This window comes from Schistocerca nitens, chromosome 2 (assembly GCF_023898315.1).
Source record: "Schistocerca nitens isolate TAMUIC-IGC-003100 chromosome 2, iqSchNite1.1, whole genome shotgun sequence".
Classification (NCBI taxonomy): Eukaryota; Metazoa; Arthropoda; class Insecta; order Orthoptera; family Acrididae; genus Schistocerca; species Schistocerca nitens.
The window spans coordinates 385,460,958-385,479,975 of record NC_064615.1 but is presented as its reverse complement, the minus strand read 5'-3'; the positions used below and the strand labels follow the sequence as shown (position 1 = coordinate 385,479,975).

The following is a 19,018-nucleotide window of genomic DNA, read 5'->3' as shown; positions in this document are numbered from 1 at the left end:
TACGTAAATCACGAACGTTGTACTTCTAACTTCCCACGCCAGATGGTGGGTATTATGTTTTTTAAAAAACCTGTGTTATACCTCATTTCATGTTATTCACATATTATTCTTTTTCATTATCTTTTTTCTCTTTTACCTTTCCTGCACTCTGACAACTTATCATCGATCTGTTTTATGTTTTATAAGTTTGTTTTTTAAAAACAATACGCCAATGTATTTTAGATGTTTCCTTCCCCCTTCGTCTGCTGTGTGTTTTACGTACGTTTTAAATTTGAATTACTTCATGATTCACAAATGCACAAGAGTTATTTAGTGTTAATATCTCGCAAAACCAGTAATATTAAGTCTTCACGTGACATGTCACATAGAGGGTGTGCCAAGCCCTGTCACACCGAGGTCTGCTGAACAAGTGCATGTAAACAGCGGCCTCAGTTTATGTGATCGCTCTAAACTTGTTGACACCAGTTCCTACCAATTTAAATTGTATATTACAGGTATGTTCCTACCAACTGTTATGTTCAGATGTAGTTGTGATTTGTTTTATACTCTCTGATCGTTATGTGAAAATTTTTAACTTCTTGCACTGAGGATGGTCACTAAGTGACCGAAAATCGATTTTGCGGTTAATAAAACAAAAAAATACGACCAATGCTGTCTCTCCTTCCAAGTATAACCTTTATAATTGTTCTTTATTATTCCATTCTAGAACATCGTGTGGAAAAAACGAACACCTATAGCTTTCCGTGCGATCTCTGATTTCTTATTTTTTATTATGATCGTTTCTCCCTATGTAGGTGGGCGTAAAAAAAATTGCATTCGGAGATGAAAGTTGGTGATTGAAATTTTGTGATAAGATTTCGACGCAACGAAAAACTCCTTTGTTTTAATAATGCCCATCACAAATCCTGTATCATGTCCATGACACTTTCTCCTCTATTTCGCGATAATACAAAACGTGCTGCTGTTCTTTGAACTTTCTCGATGTACTCCGTCGTTCCTATCTGGTAAGGATCCTAGACCGCGCAGCAGTATTCCAAAAGAATTCGGCTACGAGTTGTGTAGGCACTCTTTAGTAAATATGTAACATTTTGTGTTTTGCCAATAAAACGCAGTCTTTCGTTCGCCTTCCCCATAACATTTTCTGTGCGTTCTTTCCAATTTAAATTGTTCGAACTGTAATTCCTAGGTTTTTAGTTGAATTTATGGACTTCAGATCAGACTGATTTATCGCGTAAGAGACGTTTAACGGATTCCTTTTAGCACTTATGAGAATGACCTCACACTTTCCACTATTCAGGGTCAGTTGCCAATTTTCGCACCATACAGACATCTTTTCTAAATCGTTTGCAATTTGTTTTGATCATCTGATGTCTTTATCAGACAACAAACGACGACATCACCTGCAAAAAACCCAAGACCGCTGCTCAGATTGTCTCCTAAATCGTTAATATGGATACGGAACGTCAGAAATCACTTCTGTTTTCTCGATGACTTTCCGTCAGTCACTACGAACTGTTGCCTCTATGACAGGAAATCACAAATCTAGTCGCGTAACTAAGACGATATTCCATAGGCACACAATTTCACTACAAGCCGTTTGTGTGGTTCAGAGTGAAAAGACTCTTGGAGATCCAGAAACACACAATTGCAAATCCCTCACCAATAGCATTCAACACTTCACTTCATGTGTGTAAAGGGGTGGTTTTGTTTCGGGGAACTATGTTTTCTGAATCCCATTTGTTCGAACACAATATATGTTCCAAAATCCTGCTACATGTTGGCGTTAATGATATGGGCCTGTAATTTAGTGGGTTACTCCTATTACCTTTCTTGAATAATGGTATGACCCATGCAACTTTCCAGGCTTTGGTTACGGATCCTTCGTCGAGCGAGCGGTTGTATATGATAAGTATGAAGCAAAAGGGCATCTAACTGGTACACAGTCTGCAGCGAAAGACTTGCTTTTATTAAGTGATTTAACTTACTTCGCTACTCCGCGGATATCTACTTCTAAGTAACTCATGTTAGAAGCTGTTCTTGCCTCGAATTCTGGAATATTTATTTCGTCCTTTTTGGCGAAGGAAATTCGAGAGAGTGTTTAGGTAACTCAGCTTTAGCAGCACTGTCACTGGTATTATTTCCATCGCTATCACGCGTTGATTGTGTCTTGCCGCTAACATACATACATCAAAAAAGAAGTTTTGCATCACCTCGGTTCAGAGAGTTCCGGAACCTGTACAGAAAATTGGAATAGAGATCAACATAAACATCATGTCCGTCCTTTTTATTGCTCATTAAAACCACACATTGCATGTTGTACCACCATACAGCGAGACCTTCAGAGGTGGTGGTCCAGATTGCTGTACACACCGGTACCTCTAATACCCAGTAGCACGTCCTCATGCATTGTTGCAAGCCTATATTAGTCGTGGCATACTACCCACATGTTCATCAAGGCACTGCCGGTCCAGATTGTCCCACTCCTCAACACTGATTCGGCGTAGATCCCTATGAGTGGTTGGTGGGTCACGTCGTCCTTAAACAGCCCGTTTCAGTCTACCCCAGGCATGTTCGACAGGGTCCATGTCTGGAAAACATGCTGGCCACTGGTCGAGCGATGTCGTTATCCTAAAGGAAGTCATTCACAAGACGTGCACGATGGGGGCGCGAATTGTCGTCCATGAAGACGAATGCCTCGCAAATATGCTGCCGATATGGTAGCACTATCGGTCGGAGTGGTTGGAAAGATGGAACTTGCCATGGACGTCGGGAGTGGAGTTGCGCATCATGCAGCCTACTGCACACAGTGAGTCTGTGGCTGCACGAAAAACACTGTTCAACGTGGTGGCGTTGCTGTTTCCTCTGAGACATAATCTGCAGGTAGCGGCCATCCACTGCAGTAGTAGCCCTTGGGCCGCCGGAGCGATGCATGTCATTGACAATTCCTGTCTCTATGTACCTTCTCCACATCCGAACAACATCGCTTTGGTTCACTGCAACACGCCTGGACACTTCCCTTGTTGCGAGCCCTTCCTAGCACAAAGTAACATTGCGGACGCGATCGAACCGCGGTATTGACGGTCTAGGCATGGTTGAATTGCAGACAACAGAGCCGTGCACCTCCTTCCTTGTGGAATGACTGGAACTGATCGGCTGTCTGACCCCCACCCTCTAATAGGCGCTGCTCATGAATGATTGTTTACATTTTTGGGCGGATTTAGTGACATCTCTGAACAGTCAAAGGGTTTGTGTACCAGTGGGGATCAGCTCTGCCGTTTGTTAATTTATTTGGTATAAATCTCTCAATTTCTGTCGATACTATTTCTTTGAATTGAAGCCACATCTGGTCTACACTTACATTGATAATTTGGAGAGAGTGGAGATTGTCTCTCAGCAAAGCGTCAAGTGAATTTTTATCTGCTTTTTTTTTTAATAGGTGTATTTTTCTTTTATTTTTGTAGGATTTGGTGGTTACAATATTCAATCTCGCTACGACTACCCTATGTTCACTAATGCCAGTATTCGCTTTGATGCTCGCTGTTAGGTCAGGATTAATTGTTGCGAAGAGGTCAAGTGTTTACTGTTCGCATGGGCTCATGAACTCATTGCTCGAAATTATTTTCAGAGAATGCGTTTAGCACAATTTCGTATGATGATGTTTTATGCATACCTCCGGATTTAAACATATATTATCTCCAACATATCGAGGATAAACTTATGTCACCACCAACTCTAATTGTACGAGTAGGGTACGTATTTGAAATTACACTAATGTTTTCTTTGAACCTTCCAGCAATTGTATCGTCTGAGTTGGGAGATCGGTAAAAGCAATATTTTTTATTCCAGTTGCCAAGAATGACCTCTGCCCATATTGACTCATAGGAACTATCTGCTTGAATTTCACTACAAGATAAACTACTTCTAACAGCAACAAACACGCCACCGCCAACTGCGTTTAGCTTATCCTTTCGGAACACCGTTAGGTTATTTGTAAAAATTTCGGCTCAACTTATCTCCGGCTTTAGCCAGCTTTCAGTGTCTAGGAGCTCTGGATCTTTCCCAACGCACAACGCAGCTACGACAATTTACAACTGTTATACAGATGCTTCCTAGATCTACATTCTTCCTATGTTCGACCTGCACCCTTCGAGACTGAAGCCCCTTTTGCATTTCCCCCGAAACCCTCTAACCTAAAAAACCGCCCAGTACATACCACACAGCTCCTACTACCTGTGTAGCCGCCTCCTGCGTATAGTTGACTCCCAATCTATTCAGCGGAACCCGAAACCCCACCACTCTATGGTGCATGTCGAGGAATCTGCAGTCGACATGGTCGCAGAAACGTCTTGAGCCTCTGATTCAGACCCTCCAATCCGCTCTGAACCTAAGGTCTGCAATAGATCCTGTCGACTAAGCTGCAAATGGTGATCTCCGCTTTCATCTAGCAAGCAAGACTGGTAATCTTTACCACTTCTGTTAGCAGGTTAAAACCAGAAAAAAGCTCTTTCGATCCAAAGTGACACACATCATTGGTACCGACGTGAGCCACTACCTGCAGTTGGCTGCGCCCTGTTCTCTTGACGGCATCGGGAAGGAACCTTTCCACGTTTGAAATCACTCCACTCGGTATGCAACGGAGTGCACTTTGTCCTCCTTCCCCTCCTTGGCAGCCATGTCCGTAAGGGACCCCATAACGCACTTAACATTGGAGCTCCTAACTACCAATAATCCCACCCTCTGTGATTGCTCGTATCTTGCAGACTGGGAGTTTCCCTCTGGAACACGACAAGGGACTGCATCTGGCTCATGGACAATGTCAGCCACAGACAATACCTGGAACCTGTTTGTCAGACTATCCGGGGAGGCCTTACGTGCGGCTCCCTCGGAAGTCTTTCGCCGACTGACACGCCCCGAGGCGTCCCCCCAGTCGACCACGGGTGAGTGGTCAACCTCTGTACGAGCAGTAACTGGGCTGGTCACCGGTGAGGACTCAGACGTGCTGGACGTCCATTGGATCCGCATGGCCGGCCCACAACAGTGGTGTCCATCCATTGCAGCTTCAAGCTGTGTAATCGAACCCATCACAGCCTGGAGCTGACAGCGAAGTGTCACCAACTCGGCTCATATTAACGACAAAAAATCCGTAGTGGCTAATAAGTTGTATTAAGTATCGAAGTTCATCAACACATATCCTGTTTCCTTAATCTCGCTCTCGCGAGGCTGTGTCGTTTCGACAAGTTAATACTTTGCTGACACGACATATATTTCTTGGTGATTAACAGCTCGAGTATATATGGTGCAACGAATATGCTCCACTGTGTTAAGTATAAGCATATGAAAAATAAAATATGATAAATTATTTCGGTGGGTGGTGAGGAGAACTGAGTACACTGAAAAATACCGCGAAAAGCTAAATAAACGTAGCTTTACTACAAAATTTTCCTTTCTTTCGAAATTATTCAGCTCAATGGTTGTATGCCCTGTGAATCAAACAGGCCCTACGCCATCCATTTACCTCCCCCACCTGCCCTTTCCCCATCCCGTTTCGTTGTACGATTTAAGTGAACCAGAAGACAGCAGAGTGAGCGACGAATTAAAGGCACAACTTTCCAAAAGGGAAATACTGTGACATGTGCCAAATAATAAACGGAAAAAAGGAAGATTCGACTAAATGATCTTCACGAGTGATAGACGTGGACGAAGAATACCCTTACAAGAAATCTCTAAGGACTGAGCAACGACGTTGGGTGAGAATCAATCTATATTTTCCAGGGTTCTATGTGCTTCGGAAATTAATGCTCTGGGTATCACCGAAGTGACATAACAGAGATGATACATGGTAACCTAAACACCATGGACGCGCATAACTATCATATATAGATCAACAGAAACGAATCTTTAACGTTTGATTCGCGACACCGTTAAAATTGCCTTAAAAAGTGTGTGAGAGAGTAAATCATACATGTCACAATAGCATTTCTGGATTTCCTTCAGTGCAAAACGTCTAACCACATTACTTCAGGGCCAATTCGGTATTTCCAGAACGACAACCAGTTTAACTACGCGATGATTAGATGGGAATGCATGAAATTATTTACGGTACACGTGTCTAATCATTTCGCTTTTGTTTTCATATTCAGAAAGAAGGTCTAAAAATCAGGAAATAACTGCCTGTATCACGTGAAAATTGAAGATATCTGCTGTGCTTCCAAATGCACACATAATGCAGAGTACGGGCAAAAACAAATTCAACAGAACTATATAATTCTTGTGGGGGGGGGGGCGCTGCGGGAGGGGGAGGGGAGGGGAAATACTACGCAGTCTCGTAATTCGCAACCAATACCAAAGTAACGGCGTCGAACCGGGAGCAGCTGCAGATGTGTGAAGTGAGACGCCACATTCACTGCCAATTGTGCGCTGCGCGGCAGCTTTAGGCTGGGTGGGGTAATTCAGTCTGGGTATAATAGCAATTGCTGAACCGTTACGCCAGCAGTTGCTGCGGCTGCAGCTTGCGACACACGGCAAAAACTCCACGCAAAGAGCATACGCGCCAGAACTTACACTGCACGTCACGTTACTAGCGCTACTCGTTGAGAAGTTGATTCCACATTTACGCTAATAAATGAGTCTCCTTTACAATCCACAGAATTTGGATTCGGATAGGACGAGAAACAAGAAGGAAATCAGTATTATCATTCTGCGGTAAACAATCGCATCATTAGGTTAAAAACGCGACAGAAAACCATAATCTGGATGGCCGGGTAGACCTTGCTCTTCCTGAAAGAAACTTCAGTGCCTTAATCACTGCGCTACCTTGTTTCGTTTAAGAGTGTCTAAAATTTGTCGTTGGAAAATAGCACAAGACATAAATGCTACATATTTTACTTTGAAATGTTCCATACGCAACACACACAAAACGATTTGACATTTCTTTTTACGATACATTACTGAAATCGCAGCATTGGCCTTTCGATGACTATGCAACTGTCAAAAAGAAAGATCTGCAAATTGTTTTCATCACTAAAGTGAAGACAAGCCGAAGACTGTTGGGACAGATCACCGACTTACTGGATACGTCATGCATTTCTCATCATCTGCCCAGAAGAGTAAACAAAACAAGGGCTGTAGACACACATTTGAGATAATGAGAAGTTTGACGAATATGCCTAGCGGTACAGGATACCTGCAAAGAAGCAGGAAATATCAGGACTGGTTTGATGCAAATAATGATGAAATTTAAGCACTGATCTCAACGGAAGAGAAAATCTTTTCACTCACAGTGACAGGACGTGAGTTCAAGCGTTAACAAAGAAGCTTTTCATTCTGCCAAAGGAAAAGCATAAGAACTACCCGGTACAAATTCCCAACCTTTGTTCAGTCCAATCTCGCTACTTTCATGAATAATGATGAAATGATGAGGACAACACAAACACCCAGTCACAGTAAGGGACGAAACAGATTGGCCCAAGCATGATGTAGTATCTGCTGAGAAATAAGAAAGTATGCAACAATCTTTGTAACTTATGAACGAGGTCTTTCCAATTGGATTTCAACTACTCCAAGGCGTTGAAAAGAAGGTACCCGGTTGACGTCTGCAACTGTACAGATTTCCTGATGAAGCGGTCGCTATTGACATCAGCCATATTTTGCAGCAGATGCTACCATCCAAGTACCTCAACAACGTGTCAAGACGACGCCAGGTATTTGTACGGTATTGAAGGATAACAAAATAATGGCCGAAGTCTTTCTTCAGCATCAAGCGAATTTTCATGGAGAATTTACAAGCTTTTAGGAACAATATTCGTGGTATTCTTAATAAAACCGGTAGGGGGTGCTGGCTACATGTGAAACTTAACTTACTACCTTTTTCGGCGGCAGCTGGCACAGATCCCGATATAGGACTCATATACAAACGACATGCAACGCACTTTTTTAAAAATTCACATCCGTTTCAACGTCTCTAAATACAATACTGAACATAGTATGTATTTCAAATAACAAGTCTAACACAAGAAGCTGATACTTTCACTTCACCTTCAAATCGTATAAAAATAAAGTGTGACAATTATTCTTTTACGTTAAACGTTGGTGCATATTGTAATCACAACGTTTTGAGTTTCTTGTACTTACATTTTGAAGATTAGTGACGCGTAAGTAAGAAATTCGTTCCTTTTTGTTATCTGAGTGCACAGTGAATAGAACAATGGGGATCTATTAAAACGCAGTTTGCTCAGAATCTAACAACTGCAACAGGCCAACTTTTAATCCAAACAGATCGAGGTCTTAAAAGTACTTACTATTACAGTTAATTTACGTACAGTAAGTTTGGATACTTGCATATGGCTCTTCTGACTGTCAAGCTGCACTAGCGTCTAGTGAAAGAGACATTAAAAGAAAATGTTGCCTTGGGGCGGATATCTGGAGTACTGTTACGTGTGTTGCGGCATTCTCCATCATTCCTTACACGCAGTGTATGTTACTGATAAACTTAGCTTCGCCAGGTTAAATCCATCCCAGTCGTCTGTAGGCCGTACAGAGTGCGAGATTGAACCACGACATGTTTCCACCTGTTTCCACGCATTATCGAAGGCATGTGAGTAAAGAGTGTTACGCGCTATTTCTAGTCCAATTACCTTCGCATTCAGTTGGAATTATTTGGAACACATTTCGTGTCGGCACGTCGTTAAAACCCAGTCTATCACTACCATTTTAAGGGCTTCCATGAAATACAGCAGCTTCAACGTAAAAACTCAGAGGAAAATATGACTGATAATGGCGTTTTGCTCGATACTGTACTGGTGGCAGTTTGACATATACACGAAGTTGAGAAAATCATTACGATTTCTTTCGATACGTGCTTGATACATCTCATTAATTCAAGCTTCCTATATATCCCTAAGGAGGAAAAAACACAAGAACTTATAACACAATATCTTTGTCAGTGAAAAATCGCAAACGATTAATTAATACTAGTATGACGCTGACCTAGGTGTTGGTAGTTCCCAAAAACGTCTTTCCTTCTCATACCGTCCCGGAAGTCTCTTGTGACTCAGGGTTCAGGGTGACTTTTCCGAACTCTACCCCTTTTCTTTCACCGCTCTTCCTTCCCCTTCAACCCTGGCTTCGAAAGCTTGGAGAAGAAAAACAATTTTTTGTTTATGTATCTTCCTGCCGCCGCTTGGCGAGTATATATTTTTATCTATCCAATTACATTATAATGACCTAGGTGTTATGATGATGTGGCTAGAAACATATACAAATATTTGGTGATTAACCGCTGCATTATCTGTAGCTTGTGTGTGATGGATGTACAAAATATGCACCAATATACTCATGAGAGAATATTTTATTATCTAAGAGTACTACTATGAATTTGCCTTACAGTTTTATTTTTATAGAGAAAAAGTGCTACACTATACATCAACCAATTACAACTACTCTCATTTCTCATGCAGAATCGTCGACTTTGCCAATTCATGACCTAACTGTCAGCATTAAACGCAACCTACACACCTGGCTACGCTAAAGATAACAGATAAATCTGTCACCACACAAATATTTGTGGAAAGGATACACACAGTTTTATACTTCTATACGTCTTGGTAAATCCATTAACGGAATTAACTTTTACTATGTACCGCACTGCGGGATGATTCGAAACTTCCTGGCACGTTAATACTCTGTTCCGGATCGGGATTTCTATCTGGAAGCTTTGCCTTTCACCGGCAAATCCTCTGCCGACTAAACTACTCGGAGAACTCCCACCCGGCCTCACAGCAGTTCTGCCACCATACCTCTCTCCTACTGTCCAAACTTCACAGATGATTTCTTGCACACTTTTTAAGGCTCACACTCCCACAAGAATGGATAGCAGGGGGAAATTGCCTCGTCACAGCCTGGCCTAGAGAACTGATTCCAGAATGAATATTTCACTCTACAGCAGATTATGCGTTGTTTTGAAACTTCTTGGCAGAAGTCATTTCTGGATGGCTAAATCGGTGAGAGCAATGAGTGCAAAGAGAAGGATCCACGTTCGAGTCCCACCTGGTTCATAGTTTTAATCAGTCTGGCAGCTTCAGATCCCGGTTAAAGCCTTTATATGTCAATTGTTTCGCAAGGTTTCTCCTCCTGAGTTAGCTTTTCTCTGTAACAAATTCTATGAAAGTAGAAGCAAATTTAACATACTGCAGCGAAATGTAAATCTGAATAATGAGGTGTGTGTGTGTGTGTGTGTGTGTGTGTGTGTGTGTGTGTGTGAGAGAGAGAGAGAGAGAGAGAGAGAGAGAGAGAGAGAGAGAGAGCGAGAGAGCGAGAGAGAGAGAGCGAGAGAGCGAGAGAGAGAGAGAACTTATCTTGTATAAATACCCAGATTTTTTCAGAGAATCCAAGAGACAAGAAGTTTATGAACAGCAACAGCTATTCCTGGTCAAGCAAGAACTCAAGACACGATGCAGTCACCCGGACCGTCGCGCCTTCAGAAGAGTCGTATCCGCTGACGCTACAGGTGTGCCTTGTCTGACCCGGAATTTATACGGACGTGGGCAGTTCCAAGAACAAGAACGTCGGCCGCGCATGATACACGCAGCGATTTCTAGTGCTGACGCATGGTTCTCGCAGAGTTCCTCAGCTTCGTCATCCGTCGCCAGATAACCTTTCTCAATTTTCGCATACTTCCGCTAGATACCACGACAATTCTGCTACAAATCGTGGAGTTCTTTACCTCATCCGTTGAATTCATGCGCTTCCACAACACACAAGCATATATATATATTTACGTACATCACAATGCAAATGGTGCCTATTTCACATCAGAAAAAAATGATTGTCGAACTCAAAAAAAAAGGGCTACGTCACAAATATTCAATAAAGATTCAGAGGAAGGCAGGAAGATTGGGTTTAACGTCCCGTCGACATCAAGGTCATTTGAGACGGAGCACAAGCTCGGATTGTGTCAAGGACGGGAAAGGAAATCAGCCATACCCTTTCAAAGGGATCTTCCTGGTATTTGCATGGAACTGTTTGGGAAAATCATGGGAAACCTAAATCTGAATGGCCGGACTCAGGTTTGGATCGTCGTCATCCTGAATATAAGGATTCAAACTGCTAATGATAATTAGCAAAGCCATTTACCAAAACGTAATTGCCGTATTTCCAAATTTTGACTGTAGTTTAAACAAACGGTAAAAAGATAATTTTGAGCACCATACCAGTCCAAAGCGGCAATGTTATCGATTAGGAAGATTACAGAACTGACAATATTTCACCCCTGCAAACGGTGAATGTTCGCATACACGTTGTAATTGCAACAAAACTGTGATAGCACAATAGTACCTCATCGGCAGAAGAGAATAGAATTAATTATGTGTCAGCCCCGTTCCTAATTAGTGAAATATCTGTATAGGTTATCGTCAAATTACCCAGTCATTCTAGAAAAGAAAAATAATACTGAAGGATGTTATGAAATAAGTATAACCTACAACTAACTTGGGCCAGGTCATCTTGGACCGCGGTAGTGTTTTTAGATTAGAGACAGTTACAATACGCTGTTCCATCGAAGTATGGGAGTCTGTTACGAATATCGCCGTTGAAAACCAGAGTTGCATTGATTTGTGGGGTTCGCAGGAGCAAATCCCGCCTTGGCAATGGTTGCTGTTCTAAATAAACAGTTACTTATATATATATATATATATATATATATATATATATATATATATATATATATATGTGTGTGTGTGTGTGTGTGTGTGTGTGTGTGTGTGTGTGTGTGTGTGTGTGTCCACCAGCAGCGACAGGATTAAAAATGATAGCAATGAGCATGCGTATCTATGTCATTGTAACCTTGATGTATAACTAACGTGGCGATTGACACCAAAAACCATTCTTCACAATTTTAATTATAATCATTCTGATACGACAATTTCCTGATTAGGGTAGAAAGGAGGCTGGAAATTTCGCACTACGTCTTGAAGACAGGAATACCTGTGTGTGTCCCAACAGACAGCGATGTGTAGAAATCAGAAAGCTCCTTATTTTTCACTTCCAGTGTTCAATCAACAGACTTTATTCCATCCTTGATCAACCCAATCCTGCTCTCATGACTTCGTTTACAAAATGGCTGTACTTCCTATTGTTATTTATGAGCAACAAGTTATCCTATAGTAGGTACAGTACTTGATTGTGAATGACAATGCAATTTCAACTTATTTTTTAATATTACAATGATTCGCTCCTTGCCTGTTAACTGGAACTTGGAAGATTTGCAGCCAACAGAAGCAGTTGACGAAGGCAGGTACAAGCACAACTCGAGGTCACCCCCAAATACCATAAGCTGCCCCCCCAAATTCCATGTGCTCTTTCTTTTGGTGTTTTATTTTTTTTTTTATGTGGAAATTACAGAGGAATCAGTTTGCTGAAATAACATGTGAAGTTCTGTCAATGATCATTCTCGACAAAGTTAACTCTTACACAGAAAACATTATTCAAGAGTACCAGGGTGGATTTCGACCGAACCGTTCCACAAATGACAATCTTTTTAAGGCAGATCTTTGAGAAATACTGGAAACTTAACAAAAACATTCACTGTATGTTCATCGATTTCCATCGAGCCTATGACAGCATCCACAGAAGTAGCCCTACAACATACGAAGAAAATTTAGGATACCCAGTAAAATCATTAGGGTGATGTAAGTATGCATGGATGGCTCGGAGGCAGTAGTTAAGTTCAGAGGATCTATATCCCCAACTTCCCAATCAAAACAGGCTTACGGCAAGAAGAGGCTCTTCCTGCATTGAAGAAAGTAGTTCGAGAGAGTAATTTACAGCTATACAATGGCCTCAAATTTAGAACACAGTGAAATAAAATTCCTGGCAAACGCAGATGATGTAGTCTTACCCAGTGAAACAAGAAGAGCTGAAGGACATGTACAGATCTCTCAGGCACAATGCCAGCAAAATGGCACTTTTGGTAGACCAAGCGGTAACAGAATATATGGAAATAGGTCGAGTCACAAATCCAAATCCACAGCTTGACATTGGCCACCATTCCAGAATCATAAAAGTTCGTCAGTTTAAATACCTTGGATCCCGCTTTAGCAGTAAAAATCATAACAGTGGATATAACAGCCTCAGCATCATGTTGTCTGTGCACTCTACGCAGCCCAGCCAAAAGTAAAGCTTTGCCAGTCACCACAAAGATGAAGATACATAACACCATCATCTGTACAGTAGCACTGTATGGTTCGGAAAGCTGGACGCTTACCAAGAAAGAAAGAGATGAACTGACTGTTTTCGAAAGAGATCTGATGAGAAAAATCTGGGGACCTGTGTTTGGAGGAGGACATCTGGAGAGTTCAAAGGAACATTGAAACTTATTAGTTAATAAAGCAACCCACTATCGTCGAGAAATTAAAAAGTAGGGGACTGCAAGGGGGCTGGGCATGTGGGTAGAATGGAAACCAACATAATTCCTAAGAAGGCGTCTGAGGGCACTCTCCAAGCAAGAAGACCATTAGGTCGATCTCGCACACGGTGGAAAAGTAACAGGACGTCGCAGCGTTAGGAGTACCCACAACGTGGAGAGAGACAGCGAGAAGCAGAAGAAGTTGATGCAGATCGTTGATGCAAAACGTAGTCTACAGGGCCTGTGATCGCTGAAAAGAAGAAGAAGAAGGACTTAAAAATTGTAATTTGAATGTAATTAATGCTACGTGGCCTTAAACCCGTTTATTCATTCTGAAACATTCTGTACTTCTACTCCTCACAGACTTAGTGGCATCCTCAGCTAATAATCCATTCTAATTTGTTGCGACCAATCCCATTTCGGTTATATCTATATTTGTTGGTATTCTAGAGAAAAATTTCCTGGATCTAGAAAAATACGTTTTCTGATCTCTCATATAACATTTGCCAACGGCCTTGCCGCAGTGGTAACACCGGTTCCCGTCAGATCACCGAAGTTAAGCGCTGTCGGGCTGGGCTAGCACATGAATGGGTGACCATCCGGTCTGCCGAGCGTTGTTGGCAAGCGGGGTGCACTCAGCCCTTGTGAGGTAAACTGAGGAGCTACTTGATTGAGAAGTAGTGGCCCCGGTCTCGTGAACTGACATACGGCCGGGAGAGCGGTGTGCTGACCACACGCCCCTCCACATCCGCATCTAGTGACGCCTGTGGACTGAGGATGACACGGCGACCGATCAGTACCGTTGGACCTTCAAAGGCCTGTTCGGACGGAGTTTAGTATGTAACACTTGGGTATACGACTTACACAGTTTTTGTCGCAATCTGCTCACAAATTTCCGCACAGTTTAAAGTCAGAGAAGGTTTACTTGTACAACCGTCAACTTTAAGGTATTGTTGTTGCCCCAGCAGACAAATCGTAAAACACTGAAGCACAGCACAGCACTCGTTCTGTAAGTTGTCTGATAATTTAAACCACAATGAATCATATGGCACAGAATACAACAGAGCACATGTTTGTTGGCGTTTAAAACAATCTTTCACAGGGTCTCACACACACCATCCATTCTGTCGTATATTTTAGCTTCCTGCCTGGCGATCTAACGTTCTTCAGTCAAGGAAAATGTTGAAGTTCCTCTTAGTTGCATGACTGAACACTATATACAATCGATAAGATAGTTACTGATATCTTCGTTCACTCCTGGGATTATAATTTGATATATAAATTTGTTATTTCTTTATTCTACTATCTGAGTTCGGCCACATCAGTCTCAACAGTCTTATCGTTCCTTACAGCACACTAAAGTGTAGCCCAGGCAATCAGAGCTGCGAATATGCATTCTAGGATTTAGAAAATCGATTCAGTTGTATCAAAATTATTTTTATTGGACTCGCGACTGGAGTCGTGGCATTACAGCCACATCTTCAGGTGAACGTATCTCTCAGGTATACGATAATCAACAGTGGGGATATATACGAAAGACCCAACATTCGCCAGTTTAGAATGAAAACTAAACTGCTAAGCAGACGATCTGTCGAAAATGAAAGCTGCAACATAACGATCCAATCGCAGATTAATTAGTAAAACCAAAAGTTAGTAAACTGATGGTGTAATTGTCAACTAGTTAGAAAGATAAATGTTAGAAACCAGTGAGAACCGATACTAGATTTACATTGTAGAAAAACCAGTACCATTATTCATGGAACTCTATCTCCTGAGGCTCAGAGGACACCACCTCGAACAGTCTAACACTAAAGGCGCGAAAGTAACTGGTCGTGAACCCAATAAAAAGGATTTTCACAAAGCTGAAATGGTTTTCTAATTTCCAAGAAGTCTTCTCGTTGTTTACAATCACATTACTCTATCCTTGGTAGCCCTTTTGTTAAAAATCCCCACAAAATCCTACATTACATCCAGGTAATAGACTCTATAAGAAGCTGCTTCAATATTCACCCATCAGACTATCCATTTTAACGTCAGCCAGTTCCACTTTGTACGATACAGCCACAGGATTATTATATTTTCTCAAAATGGTTTTCAGTACTTCCTTACAGATTTTTTCCATTATTCTCCGTTGTCACATTGTCACTCGCATGCTGGAGAAATGGTAGTTTCGCTCTTATGCTGTGGCTCGCAAATATGATAGTGGAGAATTTACTTTGCGAGATGATCGTGGAGTTTACCTTGTTAAATAACCACACACTTCCTTCTATAAAGTACAGACTGCTCCACTCCTAAATGTTCTTGGCAGTCAACTATCACAGATTTTAAGCACATACTGCTGTCACAGAACGGTTTGTTCTTGTATATCTTACGACTGCAACTACTCATCAACGAAGCTGACAATGAGACCGGCAGTTTTCTGAGCTGCAAGTCAAGTCTACCGTCGACATCATAACATAAAGCCAGCATTCACTGTTGTAAAAACAGTAAACACATTGGCCGGCATATTTACAAGCTAGCTTACGTGTCTGCCAAAGCACGGATCAAGTAGCCATCCACTTGGCTGTATTTACGGGACTGTCTGGCTCTAGAACAGACAGTTCCAACTGAAGCTCCGGTCTCATACGAGGGTTGGAACTTAAATAGTGGCAACTATTTATTCACAACCGATACAAAAGAGTTACATGTTTGCACTTGTTACTGTCCTTCGAAGTAGTCACCAGCGTTGTGTAGAACCCGTTGCCAGCGATATGGAAGGCATAGTATACCGTTAGCAGAGCCCGTTCTGTTGATGGTGCGAATGAAGCGGTCTACTGTCTGCCGAATCTCTGGAACAGTTCTGAAGCGAATGCCACGAAGTGGTTCCTTCATCTACGGAATCAAATCAAAGTCACGAGGACTTAAATCTGGCGTTTATGGAGGATGGTAAAGTACTCCTCAGTCCCATCGACCGAACAGAGCAGCCACAGCTTGCGCTGTATGCACCCGTGCATTGTGATGGATAGGTTGCGCAGAAAAGTGTCGCCGCTTCTTTCGAAAAGCTGGTCGCAGGTGACTTAGGTCCGAGTGACTGATTTGATTCCGAAGATGAAGGAACCACTTCGTGGCTCACCCTCATCTACTTCCTCTTCCCTTTCTACAATGCTTCAAGTTCCTTTACCTTGTATAGATCATCTATATATTGCTTCCACCTTTGTCTTCTATTCTTTGCTTACCACTGAGTTGGCTTCTTAGCTCTTAATACTTATACAGGCGTTCCTCTTTTCTCCAAAAGTTCTTTTAATTTTGCAGCTTTGCATTTGTCCAATAGCTACTCCAGCTTTGCCATTTTGAATGCTCTGTAAATCTCCTTTCTTGGACCTCTATATTCCCTTTTGCCTGCTTCATTTGCTACATTTTTATAATTTCTCCATTCGTCAATTAAACTCAGAATCATGTGTGTTATCCAAGGGTTTCTAAGATACCTCGTCTTTTTGCCTATTTGATACTCTGCTGTCTTCACTATTTCATATTTCAAAGAGACCCATTCTTTATCTACTGTAATCACTTGCCCTCTTTCCGTCAACCGTTGTCTAACGCTCCTTTTGGAACTCTCGACAACTTCTGATTCTTTCAATTTATACAAGTTAGATCTTTCGTTCCCTACCTTCCTGCAATATCTTCAGTTTTAAGTTGCAGTTCTTAACAAATAAATTGTGATAAGAGCGTAAATCTACCTCTAGAAATCTTTTGCAATTTAAAATTTGGTTTCGAAATCTGTCTTATCATTATACAATCCTCCTGAATCCCATCAGGAACTAACAAAACAATCTTTATCATAATGTCAACAAACCGAATATTAATAACCGCAGTAAGATCGAATTATATTTTCCTGTTTGCCAGGAAATCATATGATATTTTTCGCTTCCTACCGGTTAGATCATGCTCCGTGGTTCTTTCACAAGAGGTCACGACGCCAGACACTACAATACCTCAACAAATTGTTCCAGAAACGAGGAAAAAAAATGCACTTTCAGAAACTGCTGTGCAAGTTAGCTCAATAATAATATGCATTAAAGAGGATGAAAGCGAATGTCTATTCGTCTCCTGGGATAGGCCCTGCGAAATAGCAAAAAAAAAAAAAAATAAATAACTAAAAGAAAATCGCTATGGATTTTAGCTGGGTAGATGTTTCTTGAATATTACCGGCGGGCTTGCGTCACATGTTAGCAGATGGCTGGTCTATAAATATCTCTGGAACGATTAGCTCTGTTAATAATCTGATTAGATCTTTTTCGTTGCTACTGCAGTTGTATAAAGTATCTGTCATTTCCCCTATTAAACGAGATGTTCTGTAGGCATTAGTAAACAAAAAGACGCACTTTCAAGGAAAGGTACTAACACACTTGAAATGAAGGCGAGGTTTCCTAGAGCTCTTGGGGCTAGTATAACGTCAGTTTCCAAGAAACGACCAACAGTCTTTCTGTTCCTTATCTCGCAAACGATATCTTGATAATTCGACCTTAGGCGAAGACAAGTGATCAGGAATTCCACCTCGAATGTAATTCCGCAAAGCTTGTTGCCAACAGTGATCCGTTATCGATAAAGACAGAGCAAGCATTGTGCTGAGATCAAGGAGTCCGGGGAACAAAAGCAAGCACTGTCGTAACTGCTGTTAAGCTGACATGCGTCGCGAATATACCTCTTCCATTTTCTCATCAACATCACCTGAAAGGCATCATTAGAATTTTTATCAGCACGCGAAACGAGAATAGCAGTTTTTCTCATTGTGAACAATGTCAGTGGGCAATCTTATACTACAGTCATGCGACAGCTGTACACAATAAGTTAAAAAACTGGTTAAAAATCTTTATCTCCATGATAATTGCTGTTCTATTTGGAGCAATTCGACAACTTTCTCCATAGATCATTTTTTGCTTGTTTTACACTATTTCCCGTCCTGCCAGGAATACTGCCAATCACTTAAATGAAATACAAGGCTTGGACAAAAACATGGAAACAGCGCGAGAAAGGTATGCTTCAACACAAGCGGTGATGCTAGCCAAACATGCAGCTGGTGCTGCTGTATCCGAAGTGTTCAGTGTTCGAGGCACCCTGTCGAAGGTTTGTACCGCATATAGCGAAAGCGGAGAATCATCATTCACTAAGTCACAGTGCGGACGAAAGTGTGAGTTGAGTGATCGTGATACGCGGTAATTGAAGAGGATTGTGACGAAAATAAGAAGACAGCTGCAAAAATCGCTGCAGAACTGAATATCGCGCTCGCGAACCGTGTCAACACCAAAACTACACGAAGAGCAACATTAACTTCCCGGGAGATTAAAACTGTGTGCCGGACGGGTTCTCGAACCAAGGACCTTTGCCTTTTGCGGGCAAAAGCACTAGCAACTGAACTACCCGAGAACGACTGACGGTCGGTCCTCACAGCGTCAGTATCTCATTTGCTACCTCTCAGACTTCACAGAAATTCCCCTAGCACCCCTTGAAGAAAGGGTATTGCGGAGACACGGTTTAGCCACAACCTCGGGGATCGTTTCGAGAATGAATTTTTCCTATGCAGTAGAGTGTACTCCGGGTAGGAGATGACGTATTGGCGGAAGTAAAACTGTGAGGAAGGGT

At 41.9% G+C, this 19,018-nt stretch overlaps 1 protein-coding gene and 1 pseudogene across 5 annotated transcripts in view; one reads left to right on the top strand and one right to left on the bottom strand.

Moving 5' to 3' along the window:
• LOC126236235 (prominin-like protein) overlaps nucleotides 1–19,018 on the bottom strand; it is a 572,733-nt gene that overhangs the window by 406,217 nt on the left and 147,498 nt on the right. The window lies entirely within an intron of this gene.
• LOC126238561 (5S ribosomal RNA) lies at nucleotides 13,905–14,022 on the top strand (annotated as a pseudogene).